Raw genomic sequence first — 10,489 nt, forward strand, 5'->3', positions numbered from 1 at the left:
GCAGCACTAGATTAAGCAGCAGACCATCTCTGGTAGTGATTTTTGGGAGAAGGAAAAGCAGAAGAGAAAAGGATGTTTTGATGCCTTCCCTGTGAGAAACCTTCCAGTGATCAACATTCCACATTCCTCTAAGGCAATGGTTTAATCCAGAGAGATTTATTCCATAGGGCTTTCTCCCAGAGATTTCTCTGCATTTTTCTCATCCATATCCAAAACAAAGTACCAAAAACTTGCCACGTTTTCACTTTGCAACTTTGGGTTTTAAACTGACCACCTGATTAATAACTTTATGGTTTACTTCCTAATTTTTGCTTCCTCAAGAGTTAACACAGAGTTTGTTTGCTACACTGACTCAATGAAGTTATTCATAGGCAATGGGCTTAAAACCAAAGTCATGCAATTAAAACATGGCACTTTTTTGGCAGGCATTCTGTCTGAATTCCTGCCTTCTTTACCTACAGAAAAAGCAAAAAAAAAAAAATTATTCTTCAGTACTGATAAGATGCAGCTTGAACTTCCAAACAGGAAGTATAGACCTACATACCAGGCATTTTTTCAGAATTAGAAAAAAATTATATTTTGATGTTGAAAATTGATCAGCATAATAGATATTACATGAAATACAGATATATAGTAGTCCAATTTTAACAAGTTTTTGTTCTGTATCCCTTCCTCAGCAATTGTCTCCTGCCTTCATTAGTTAATTTGGTCTGCCTGAAGCAGTAAGCTTCTGATGCTTAAAAAAAACCATAAAACCAGTAACTCAACAGACCCTCAGAATCTTTGATCATTTGTTCACTCATGCTAACCCACAAATCTTGTCTTTTTTCACTTTGAAAATACTTGCAATAAATTCCTGTAGGAGAGTCTCAGACTCTGCTGCTGGGGTCCTTTCAGGTGAACTTCTTGTAAACACTTTCAATCTCAGGTTGCTGTAGAGAGTTCTCCAAAGCAGCTGAATGCCACAGAATAAACACATTAACCGGAGACTCAGAGCTTCTCCAGATCATTAAGATACTAAAGATGTGAATAAACTCAGCATTTTTGACTTGTTATTTCACTCCCTCTGCAAAAACCAGTAGAAGGCAGCCCTGAAACCATCTTGAGTTGGACAGTTATTCACCAGTGTTAGCCTTGCAATAAATTACCAGGAGTCTCATCCAAAAGCAATGACAGAATTCATTTCTTCATAAAATGATCACTTATCATTTGTCCTCCAGTAATTTTATTAAGTCATGGTTTAATAATTAGGAGCATCTTGCATCTATTATTCATCTTTAAAAGATCAGATGCTAAATCTCAGATGAAAATAAACTTAATATTTTTGAAAACTCCAAGCATATGATCTGGAAACAATATTGATTTAGTTAGCCTGGTTAGTGCTAATAGCAATAAATACTACAGGGAAAACACAAAATAAGTTTAAAATTTTTTCTTCCTTCTCCAAGTAATAAACTGCATCATTGGCCTTTTTGCTCAAGTGCTATCTACATGAGATTCACACATTTCCCAGCAGAGCCACTGCTTTCAAATTAGGCAATGTATTGGAATTTAAACTAATTTGTAATTTAAAACTATTCATAACAGCATTAGGATTATTTTATTTACTGGATGACTGGAAAGTTAATACTGCAGCAACAAGCTGATCAATTTAAACTGTTTCCAGAATAATAATCACACTGCAAAAGCCTGAATATAACTGTCATAAAATATCTGTTAGTAAAATTCACAACCCCAGACAGAGGTACATTCTCCAACATCTCTGTTAAAGAGGATTTATTTGTGATATCAATCTATTAAAACACCAGATTGGTGTTCTCTTTATTATACCTTTGCTTGAACCTCAAGAGAGGAAGTTGTCTTTTAAGGTCTTTAAGCATATAGAGTGCCTCACCCCTGCAACAATTAGTCACAGAATGTTCTATTCTGAAGTACTAAAAGAACAAGGATTTATTAGTACTTTATTCTGAGGATGTACAGGAGTGACTTTGCTTGGGAAGCCAGCACTCCTCTGATAACCCTACCCAAACAACATCTGACCTTTTTTAACATCTGTTCTTTTTTAAAGGTTACATATTCTGATCTTCCCAAACCTATCATTGGAGAGGAGTTTGACTAACTCAGCAATGGAATTCTGAATCTTTGAAAATCACCTTTCTTTTTGAATTTTCAATCCCCTTGCCAGCTCATGGTGACTGCATGACCAGTGTACAGCTTGACAGAACAGTGGAATAATGGTTTATGTTGAAAGGCACTTAAAGATCACCTCGTTCCAACCCCCTGCCATGGGCAAGAACCAGGAGCACCTTCCACCTGACCAGGCTGATCAGGGCCCCATCCAACTCAGTGTCAAACATTCCCATCCTTCAAAGCCTCCCAGCTCTGGTCCTCTGCTCAACTCTGTCAGAAGCAGGGGAGAATTTTTTTTTTTTTTTTGATGTTATGATCATGTCCAGAACCAAATTTCCAAAAGCCTGTGCTAAGCTAACCATCCAACCAGTTGTAATGTCACAGCTGCCATTAGAGATCAGAAGTTGTTTACCTTGGGAATGCAGAACTCCTCTAAACATCAGATCCAGCTGATGTAGCTCCCAGTTCCAGCAATATTCTTGCCCCTCAGGTCATCTGCTGGAAGTGTTTGGGAAGCTGTCCAGTAAGCTGGGCTGGGCAACTGGTCTCATTGCAAAATAACAGTGTGAAAAACAAGATTATTAATAAGCAGGGTTGGTTCACAGGCTGTTCTCAAAGCACTGCATCTCTGACTCACTACAGAGGGGCTGGAGGTGGACAAATTGTGACCCTGACACCATCCCTTGTGCCTTTCTGATAGTGACAGAAAACATGTGGGTATATGCAAAGCCACAAAAACCCAGGGTGCCCATAGTTCTGGTAGAGGTCTCCAGACTGAAATTCAGAAGGTTCTATTAACAGCTCACTGGCTCCCATGAAGGGCTTATTTAACCAGATTATTTGGCCCCACCACCCACATTTCACTGTTCACATATTTATATTTTCCCTGCACGCATTCTATCGCTACCCAATGGGTCCTGCTAATTTTTGCAACATCCCACATGCACGCATCTTTTTCACCAAGTGGCAGCCAGATCCACATGACTCATCCTCAGAAATGATCCTTTCCTACAAAGCTCCAACGAGTACAAAATTCCAGCCGTCTCCTAACAACCAGCCCCGTTGCTGAGTCCCTCTGGTAAGTGGTTGCTTCAGTCATACATGTGGCAATTAGTGGTGATGGAGAAAGAGCCTTTTATGCACAATTCCCAGCTGTGAGCAGAGTGATTCTGGCTCTTGGCTGAGCTTATTGACACTCTGCTTGTTTCCCTCTCCACACATGGGAATGGAGAAGAGGATGAGGTCTGTGTTAAAAATTCAACACAGGCTCAATGCTGTTTTCAGCAGAGATTCAGTGAGGCCATGGCAATATTCATCTGTTCCACGTGACTAAATCACACTATAGGTAAATAAATATGATCTTATAAGCTTCCCAGAGGAAGCAGTCTGAAAAATAGAAGTAATACAGAGCTACTTCATCTGCAGGGAGTAAAGTTCTGCCTCTTAATGAGACAACTAAGAAACAGGAAAACCATTTTTGTGCATGCATGACGCACAATAATTTCTAATTCTTCTTCCTCCCCCTCTCCTCCCAGCTCATCAGCACCCAGAAATAAAAGGAACTTCTAGGAAAGTTTTTCAGACCCTTTTGTCAGAAAACAAATATTTCTTTTTTCCTCCAAGGCATTGTCTACCCCAAGGCTGTGCAGGACAGCAAGAACTGGTTATGATTCCAGAGGGAATTATCAGCCATGCAGGATTTTTGTCCTCCCACTGGTCATGGCCACGCTGAGCCATGCTGGGCTCTGCACCAGCCAGACTCTGCACCCACCTTTGGTCACACAAAGGGACCTTCACAAAGGTTGATGGGACAACCCACAATTTGCAGAGAATCAGCACACAGCAGACATCAAAGGTGACACAGCAGGGTCCTATTGAAAAAGTCTTGTCCCATAAGGGAGGAATCAGATTTACCAATATGCAGACTTGAACAATCAATAGAAATCATTTGAACAGTTTGATTTGAAGTTCAATGATTGCACTGGATGATTTATTTTTCTAATACTTTACGCATTAGCCTGTCATCACTTTTCTTTTAAGCCCTGGCTGCCCTGTATAGCAATCAGCTTTAATGGGTACAATCAGGTATAAAAGGGATGTTCATTTCTACAAAAATATGACTAAGGATTTAAAGTGTCCTTGAGTAAAATTTAAAAAAAAACAGAGAAGAAAATAAAAAGAGGAAGTGAGTTACACTTAAAATAATTTGCACTTATAAAATATAATCCTATTGACATCCATAGAAATTAAATCAAATGGAGAACACTGAAATGAAAATTACCCTTTCATCTACACAAATTATTGGAAAGTCGTTAGACAAGGTGATTGTTATGCAAATGTAGATCCAATGCAATCACAAGGCCTGGGAGTATTTTCCAAGAAGCATGTTAACTCTTTCTAACACATCCTATCTGCTTTGTCCAGAAGCCCTTGAGTCTGGCTTTTCTAATCATCCCCATGTGCTTTGTCTTGAACAGAAATATTTACAGTTATGAGCATTCACACACAAATATATTTGATGTTTTTCATCAGTTACAAATGTGGTTGACAAAGAAATGGGTGTTAATGTATGTAAGTTTTTGTAAAGCATTTCATGTACTGGGATATGGCGCTTGGATTAAAAAAACAGAATATACACAAAAGCAATATATCATAGAAAGTGAGCTCAGATGTAGATGACATACTTGAGAGAGTAAGAGGTTATCACATGATCTCTGGGGAAAGATTTATTCAGTTGTTTCATAAAATAAAATTTTGTTTTATAAAAGTCACAAGGGATAGGTTTATGCCAACAGAGCAGCAGCAGAGAATGAAGCACTGACTTGTACCTCAGAGAGACAAAAAAGCAAATTTCCCTGCACACATGCCAGGCTTCCTACAGCCTTGGCTGAGAATACGGGGGCAGAAATGGCCACAGAACCCAAATGACCACTTGTCAAATGCAAAACTGTCTTGTGGACCAGCTTTAACTGTTTGGTATGAATAAGCAGGAGTAAGCTCAATAACTTGGAGCAAGCTGAGAGAGAGAGAGAGAGAACTGCACCCCAGGCACCAAGCAAGGCTGCATGCAAGCACAGAGCAGGCAGAGAGGGCTCTGGTGGCTTCCAGCTGCTGGAGCTCTAGCAGGAGCCTCTGGCAGCACAAGGAGGAATATCATGCAGAGGGAGAGGGATGTTTGGTGGCAAATGATCCAGCCTCAACAGCAGCAGAGCCACAGCTCAGTTTAGTGACAGCTCTCACGGGTCCTGTTGATGGATCAGCTGCAGTTCTTGACACCAATGCTTTTCCAGCCCTGTCCTCACCTTCTGTGTGGCCCCTCTGCTCAGACCTAAACCACCCCATTCCCTGAGGTCAGCTCCCAAGGCAGTCCAGCCTTCCCAGGGTGCCCAACTCCCTCCAAGAGCCAGGAAAACCCTGTTGCACCCTCTTGCAATAGCCAGGAAAACCCTGCTGGCTGTGCTTGCTCCACACCTGCCATTTTTAGCACCATGCTTGGGTGTTGGATATTTATGGGGCTATTTGCTCTTTCTCAGTTTCTCCATACCCTCTAAAAAATGACAGAAAACAAAATATTCTGTAGTTGCTTTTCTTAGAATTCACTGTTTTCAGGAAGGACTCAAAGGACCTCAATATGAGTGTATGCAAGAGGAGGTTAAAAGGTGAAGATGTTCTAATTCATGCAGACATGAGAACATCTGGTAACGGAGAGACTATTAATCAGCAAAAGGCATAATGAGAGCTGAAGGCCAAAGCTGGAGCTGGATAAATTGAAGCTAAAAATAAGGCACAGAACATCAGGTCTGAAGTTTATCAGGCATTGGAGAAATTTTCTGAGAATATGGGTTTTTTGTTGCTCAGAGTCTTCCTAAATAAGATTTATGAGCTGGTTGATTTTCTATAAGAAATTCTGCTCCTCACTAAGGGTTTACAGGCTAAGTTATGATTGAGGCTGCTCGTGCCATACACAGTATCCAATTATCCAGAGAAAGCTCCCCTTTCCTAAGGAAAATGCACTCCTGTGGAAGTGAGGGGAGGATAAACTCATGCATTAAGAGTTAAACCCTGCATCACTCTCTAATGCACACCTTCTTCTTGCCAGGGATTTCATTGTGCATCTTGCTAAAGAATTTTTACTTCTATTTAAAGCCATGGGTAGGGATGTTCAAGAGCCACATGCTACATCCCTGGGTTACAGGAGAATTTGAGCTTGGAATGAACGGGTCTGTGGTGACAAAGGCTCAGGAGTGAGATTAATTTAAACTACAGGGACAGCAGCTGAGCGTCTCCTAAACAAAAGGCTGCTGTTGGAACAAATATTGACACATTTAAAAAGTGGACAGAAGGAATCCAAGAACACTGAGTGTGTTCATTGTACTTGCTAAAAGCGTGCCTCACTCCTCGTGCTATTTTAGTCAGGCAGCAATACACAGAATTAAGACACACTTCTCCTACCAGACTGTCTCTTCTCCATGTGCCTCTGCTTCTGCTCCATCTGTAACTTTTCCCATCATAAAGAGAAATTGCCACAGAGAGGAGGAATTATGCAGATTTTATTTTAAGGTGAGGGAAGGCAAAGATTCCAGCTCCATATGAGCTAAACAAGGGATCTGCTCCCACACTGAGGGATGATCATGGAAATGCTCTTGATGCTGACAGCACACTGTGCATCTGACCTATACTTCAGTACCAATTTTTCAAACAATGCAACATACCTGAAACAGGAATTAAAATTACACAAGTTTGGTTTAGCACTCTAGTTTGGTTTTTGTTTTATTTCATCACCAGTTGTTAAAAAAGTTGTGATTTTTCCTACCCACTGAATTTATTTCTTGACTGTCATCACAGAGTTAGAGCTGTGTGAAAGCGATAAATGGATCCACTGTTAGCCAAAAAAAAAATCTGTAACATAAAACATGTGCAATGTTTTTATTAGCATTACAAAATAATTTTTGGTTTCTGTCTATTGCATACCTACTCAAATCCCAGCACCTGAATCTTCCCAAAGGGGTCCATGGTATACAGGAATATCTATTTACAGAGCATGCCTTTAGTAGGGAAAGGAATAGCACTGAAACCTCTTGAGCCAACAGAGCTGGTTCTCTCTTGTGCCTGCTCAAATCTCTCCCCTCCTGTCCTGAGGCCACAGCTCTGCACATTTTTTTTTTTTCCCAGTGTTGGCAGCTGCCTCTTTGCAGTTTATGCAAGTGGTGTTGCAGCTCAATGCACTGCCAGGCAGGGTGGCTCTTCCTGCTCACTCCATAAATATTCAGTTTTGAGTCAGGAAATAAAAAGAATCTCCTAAAAACTTGGCCTAGGATGAACTTCATAAGAAAAAAAAAAAAAAAAAAAAAAAAAAAAAAAAAAAAAGAGGGGTTTGATTGGAGTAAAACAAGAAAGAATCTACAAAAAATTCATTCTGAGCTGTGCTTTGCCCATCTGGGGTTACTTCAGCTTTTCATCCAACATCAAAATATAGCATGTCAGTATGAAAAGCCAGGGTTGCTTTTTGAGGGAAAAAACACAGCAACATGAAAATTGCTGGACAACATTGGAGTGAAGCTTTTTCAAAATGCTGAGGGAAGGCAGGTTTTTAACATTCCTTCTCCTTCTCTTCCCCTCTGGCAGAATCTGTTTCCTAAGTTAAATTGAAATTCACAAGTAATTTCTTCTCCTCCCCACGTTCTCAAGAAACCCTCCAGTCTTGTGAATCTGCTACTCACAAAACAGACTTGAAAGACTTAAAATGCATAGGAGTTGTTACTGTTCAGAGCTGAAATATAAACAGGAGGAAGTTACAAAAAAATAAGGAAAATTATTTTTCCCATGGTCAGGTAATCATAGGAAAAAGGGGAGCATTTTTTAGCTAAAGGAGGAGAGATTTAGATCAGATGCTGGGAGGAAATTCTTTACTCAGTGAGTAGTGAGGCACTGGCACAGGTTGTCCAGGGAAATTGTGGATGTCCCACCCCTGGAAGTGTTCCAGACCAGGCTGGGCAGGGCTTGGAGCAGCTTGGGATAGTGGAATGTGTCCTTGCCTATGACAAGGGGTGGAACAAGGTGACCTTAAAATTCTGTGGTGGCTGGGATCTCCTCAGTGTAGTAGTCCAGATAAAAGCCCAAGTGTTCTCCTGATGGGATCTGAGCCCTCAGCCAGGGGTTTCCAGCTGTGTTTTGTTAGATGGTCTCATGGAACAAAGGATTAGGGTGGAGTATCCTCTCCTTTCCCATTCCTCCCAACATTTTTTTTCAGTGTTACAAAAGAAAGGACATCTGTAACACCAGAAAAGGGGTGTTGGAGGGAAGTGGCACCTTTGTCCTCTCAGCTACACCTCCTCCCCCTCCTGCCAACCTCCTCTCAAGATGTGGCCACCAGGTACACTCTGTGCCCATCCATATAAATAAATCTACTGCCCATAAGGAGTAAAGCATGCTTGTACAGGGGCTGGCACACTGAGTTTAATCTCTGAGTTCTTGTTCCTGAATTAATTTCAATATTCCCCGGAGCTGCCATGCCTGATAATGACTCTGTTCCTCTGAGCAGCAACTGTGCTCCTGATAACCAAATTCCAGGCCAGTCACTGCCTGGGACAACCTGAGCAAACCCTGCTGAGGGCAGCAGAGCTGGGCTGAGGATCTGATCTCCTGTGCATCAGACCAAGGGCTGTACCCTCAGACAGCTGCCAGACCCCTCCTGTCATGAGCCCTCAGCTCAAAGATGTCACTGCAAGCCTCTGAAAGGAACAAGAAAATCGCACCAACAATGCCACATAAGAAGAAGAAATGTCATATAACACCTTAAAAAAAAAAAAAAAAGTTATTTTCAATCAAGGAGCACAGTAAATTCTCAAATTAAATGGATTCATCCTGTCTGAGACTGCTGCTCTTCTCAGAAAGTGGCAATGCTGCCCAGACCACACTGCATGACTAAAGCAGCAGCTGGGCTACACTGGGGTTTGCAGTGCCCAGTGCCAGGTGGCAAACACAAGCAGCAAAAAACCCAGCTGTCCTCTAATCACTGACTGATAGTTCTGGTAGTTTTATTTCATAAAAGAGACTAAATCAAATTCTCTTCCAAGTAAGCCCAACTGACATGGCAAGGAGTGGTCTTAGGGAGGGCTTTAGACTGCTAGAGAAGTAAAAAGTGCTTGTTGACATTTTTCAGAGCAATGTCACCAGAAATCTGGCTTTCACCTAAACAGAAATTGTAGTACAAATTATCTAGTCCATAAAAAATTGTATTCTGACTGAAAGATGAAAGACACACAAATCTGAAATATTCTTCTAGGCTACTCCCTACCAGTTTAAATTTAGGACTTAAAGGGAAAGCTAAGGTACTTCCCCCAGATAATTAATAGAGCCCCCTTTAATAAATAGATCCAGCGAAATATTAAGAGCATGTACAATTTCTGTCCATGTCCCTCTCCCAGAAGCTCTGGTTCAAGTTCAACATCTTCAACAGGAGCCTCACTAACTTGCAATTGAATAAGCCTGGTGATAATTTAGTGATAACATGGTCCTGTCCTCCAGCAGGGAGGAAGGCTCAGCAATGAGATCTGAAATAATGGCTCTGCTTTGGTGGTTCTGGGTGTCCAGGCCTTACACAAGGTAAAAAGGGCATTAGGGGAACACCAAGGAAGCCAGAGCAGGCTACTGGTTGTTCTCCTGCTCCTCCTCCACTCCCCAAACCTGTGAATTTTCTACTCTGAGAGCTGAACACAGGGTTATACAGAAATTCAACTTGAGTCAGGGCTGCCTCATGCAGAACCCCATCTGCAATGGCAAATAATTCAGGGTCTAAAGAATAATTCTAATCATTTTATAACAAAGTAAAGAATACAGAGGATTTGGGAAAATATTTATTTTGTCAATATTTGGCTACTATGACAAGATTTCAAAGGAAAAGTTGTGAAAATCCTTCATTGTTTCAACTGCAATACAGTTCCTTAAAAAATTTGCAAAGTACCTGGGTCTACCCCACCACCTGGGTTTCTAATCTGTGGGACAATTACAAAATAAACCTAGGCAATTTGAAATCTGGCTGGAATAACCTGATGTTTTCCAAGATTATGACAGAAAGAAGTGTAATAGAGAAATTGTTCATCAGCAAAATGACAACAGCTGTCCAATTTTGCTTTTGAATGTATATCAGCAGTGCTGGCCTTTGTCAGACAGACTGCAAAGAGTGAGTGAGGCTCTTTCTAAATGTGCTCGTTTCCACTAGCAACCAATGGAGCAAAAGGACAATCAGATTTAATCAATTTATCTCAGTGCGCCATGTTCAAAGTTTTCTTTAAATGATTCAAGAGACAAAAGGAAGGAGAAAAAAGTCAAGCAATAAACTGTAATGGTTCTCATTAAT

Source organism: Lonchura striata, chromosome 7 (genome assembly GCF_046129695.1).
Source record: "Lonchura striata isolate bLonStr1 chromosome 7, bLonStr1.mat, whole genome shotgun sequence".
Lineage (NCBI taxonomy): Eukaryota > Metazoa > Chordata > Aves > Passeriformes > Estrildidae > Lonchura > Lonchura striata.